A 4,359-nucleotide genomic window follows, 5' to 3' on the forward strand; every position below is an offset into this window, starting at 1 on the left:
AATCCAAGATCTCCAGGCCGAACAGTGGACTGCTCACTCATGGACAGTTGTAGGCAGCACAACAGAATCCTGATCCACAGAAGAATGTCTCTCTTCCCAGGATGTCCCTGGACATCCTGGAAGCAGGCCACACCCCTAGGGAAACTCCCCTTGAACAGACTGGCCACTCAGAACACAGTCATCTGATCCCATCATGGGAACAACCACACAGAACTGGGGTCCAGCCAAGTTGACACACAGCTCCAACTATTACAGATCCATATTAAATTAGTTGTCAAAAATTTAAATATCAAGAATTTTCAAATAAAAATCTCTCAAATATTTGTGAATTTTTTTAATATTTCCTCCATATCCCTCTTGGTAACAATAGGTGAAGGTAAGGAGAAGCTGTATACTTTAGATGACATGTGTGCAGTGCACACCAATTTACAACCATTTCCACAGCTCCCTGTGGTATTTCCCTCTACACTTGAGACCAAAGTCAGTGACTATGTATCATCCTGCACAGGGTCTGCTTTACACATTCGTATTAGTGGTCTGGTTTCTGGAGGCCTTGGGCATGATGTTTTGTTTTCTTTTGCTAGGACACTAAAGCTACCACTATAAACTGTATACCCTTTATATTCTGGTTGTCTATGAAGCAGCATGGGAGCTCTGGTAGTATAGGGGAGCTCTAGTAGCGTAGTGCTTAGTGCACTTCACTGCTATCCAGAAGGCTGGGGGTTCAAACCCACCAGCCACTCCTTAGAAGGAAGGTTGGACAATCTACTTCCATAGTGACACTGCCTCAGAAACCTGAGGAGGGGTCACTATGAGTCAGGTCTGACTCAACGGCACATAACAACAACAACAATAACATGAAGTAGAATTGCCAGATTTAGCAAGCAGAAAAAACAAAACACAAACAACAAATAGGACACCCAGTTAAATTTGCATTTCAGAATAACAATTTTTTGGAGCCCTGGTAATGTAGTGCCTAAGGCTGCTAACCAGAAGGCTGGCGGTTCAAACCCACCAGCCACTCCTCTGAAGGAAGGTTGGGCAATCTACTTCTGTAGTGATACCATCTTGGAAACCCAGAAAGGGGTCGCTATGAGTTGGATCTGACTTGACAGCAGTGAGTTTGGTTTGGTTTTGGTATGTCTCCAATATTTTATTTTCTCTTACAACACTATCTGTGAGGCAATCCAACATGGTTGCTGAGTTGAATTTCTATCTTCCATAGTTTCCCATACAAATGATCATATGTATTCCATACACACAACTGCTCATTCCATGCTCCGATCAACTGAGGTAACCTTGAGTGGGCCTCTGCTGCTTGTGACTGAAGTGCAACACTGACAGTACTCCAGTGAGTAGCCCACCTAGAGGAGTGGTGAAAGTGAAGTTTGGAAGGCAATTTAGGAACAGATAGTGGAGGGCTAAGAGTTTGAGATGGAGAGCAAAATGAGGGCATCAGAATTTTAAGAAGATCCAGTTGACACTGATGTTTTGACAAATTAGAATACAGCCTTCCTGGGGCTGAGGGCACTGACCAACAGGCTGTCACATTACTGAGGTTTGAAGTAACCAGGGTCCCATAGATATATGTTGCAGCTAGAATGGGAAAGAAGTGACAAGTGTGTCTGGTTTTTATTTTATTTTTTTAGTGTGGTAAATATGTAGGTAACAAAGTATTTGCCATTTCAACATTCTTCACGTGTAAAATTTAGTGATTTTATGCTCACCGTGTTGTGCAACCATCGTTATTATCCATTTCCAACTTCTCTTCACCTTTAATAGAAGCTCAGTGACTCCTAAGCAGTGAGTCCCCTCTTTTCCTCCCTCCCTCCCACTCCTGGTAAGCATTAATAACCTCAGGATGTAACTAGTTTTGAAAGAAGAATCAAGAGGCTTTAGTGACAAGTTGGAATGGAGGGAACAAGAGGAATCAAAAATATTGCAACACTTGATTGGGTTTTATTCCCAAGGAATTTGGGAGGAGGAGTTGCCCTAAAGGGAAGATGAGCAATGCTTTTTAGGATATGTTGATTTTGAAGTAAAGTCAAATGGAAAAATCCAGTAAGTGGTTGAAAATTCCATTCAATGACAAAAGTAATTAATATTTACTCAGTGCTTACTTTGTGTTTACTGTCATAGTGTTTTGTTATTATTGTGTGCTGTCAAGACAATTTTTGACTCATAGGGACCCCACGTGACTGAGTAGAACTTCCCCACAGGGTTTTCTAGGCTGTAATCTTTACAGACGCAGATTGCCAGGTCTTTCTCCAATAGAGCCACTGGGTGGGTTTAAATTGCCAACCTTTGGGTTAGTAGCCGAGTGTGTATTCATTGCACAATAAAACAAAAGCAAAAATAAAAACCAAAAACCTACCAAATTCACTGCCATCGAGTTGATTTCGACTCCCTTTGGGTTTCTGAGGTGGTAAATCTGTACAGAAATAGATTGCCCAATCTTCCTTCTGCAGAGGGGTGGTGGGTTTGAACCGCCAACCTTCTGGTTAGCAGTAAAATGTCTTAGGCACTATGCCACCAGAGGTCCATCAGGGTGCCTTAAAAAGTATCGTAGGCACTTCTAAATGTTTTGAAATTCTTTTTGTTCTCACATTAAAATGGAGCTTTAGATCCTAAAATTCTGTTGCCATCATGAAATTCTGTCACCAGGATATATGTGGGTTTAAGGATCTCATCCCAAATGGCTGTGTGAGTTCCAGTACTGGTATCAGAATCTCCTTCCATTTCTATTCAGATGGAATTCTTAGTGATCAGCACACTACCCATTTCCTGCCATTCCTGAATGTCAGTAGTGATTTTAACTTGATTCTTTTGCTTTTCTTGGACACATGATTTTTTTTTTTTTTTAAATCCAGGAATAAAAGGAAAAACTCCTTGGAGATTTATTTGGACCCTTGACTAAACAGAATTCTATAATTAAAAATATTAATTAGTCACTCCTGGCAAGATAGCAGACTAGGCAGACAAGCTACATAGACCCTCTACAACAAAGATATGAGGCACCAAATGAAACAGATACAAATGATAATACTGGAACCCTGAGCTTCAAAAGAAAGATCCCCCAAATACATAAATAAAACTTCAACAGAATTGAAAAGAGAAATAGATAACTCTACAATAATAGTGGGAGACTTTAATAAACCACTTTCAATGAAGGACAGAACCACTAGAAAGAAACTCAGCAAAGACAGAAACCTAAACAACACAATCAACCTACTTGACCTCATAGACTTAGACAGAACACTGCACCCTACAACAGCACAATATACATTCTTTTCCAGCACACATGGAACATTCTCCACAATAGACCATATGTTAGGCCACCAATCAAGCCTCAATAAATTTAAAAACATCAAAATGCTACAAAGCATCTTCTTGGATCACATGCTATAAAACTAGAAATCAACAACAGAATGAGCAAGGAAAAGAAATAAAATACATGGAAACTAGTAACACCCTGCTTAAAAACTATTAGGTAGTAGAAGAAATAAAAAATATTTTGAATCAAATGACAATGAAAGTACAGCATACCAAAAAAGCAAAAGGAGTGCTCAGAGGGCAATATAGAGCAATAAATGAACACATTAATAAAGAAGAAAAGACCAAAGCAAAACCTTAACCAGACAGCTCCAACAATTAGAAAAAGAGCAGCAAAAAATTGAAGGCTGCAACCACCAGAAGAAAGAAAATAATAAAGATTCAAGCAGAAATAAATGAAACTGAAAAACAGTGAAAAGAATCAGTAAGACTAGAAGTTGGTTCTTTGAAAGGACTAATAAAATTGACAAATCACTGGCAAATCTAACAAAGGAAAAGAAAGAGAAGATGCAAATAATAAGAAATGAAATAGGTGACATCACATCAGAATGGAGTGAAATAAAAAGGATAATAACAATACCATGAAGAACTATGCTGTTGTTGTTACGTGCTGTTGAGTAGGCTCTTACTCATAGCAATCCCATGCACAATAGAACGAAACAGTGCCTGGTCCTGCACTATCCTCACAATAATTGCTATGTTTGAACCCATTGTTGTAGCCACTGTGTTAATCCACCCATGATGTCCTTCTCCAGGGACCCTCCTAATAACATGACCACAGTACAAGACACAAAGTCTTGCCATCTTGGCTTCTAAGAAGCAATCATGCTCTCCTTCTTCCAAGACATGGTAGTCCACGGGTATTCAATATTTTTTCCCAATACCTTAATTCCAATGCAACCATTCTTCTTTGGTCTTCCTTATTTATTGTCCAGTTTTCCCACACATATGAGGTGATTGAAAATACCATGGCTTGGGCCAGGTACACCTAAGTCCTCAAAGTAACGTCTTTGATTTTTAACACAT

This window comes from Orycteropus afer, unplaced genomic scaffold (genome assembly GCF_000298275.1).
Source record: "Orycteropus afer afer isolate SDZICR_OR568_19922 unplaced genomic scaffold, OryAfe1.0 scaffold00005, whole genome shotgun sequence".
NCBI lineage: Eukaryota > Metazoa > Chordata > Mammalia > Tubulidentata > Orycteropodidae > Orycteropus > Orycteropus afer.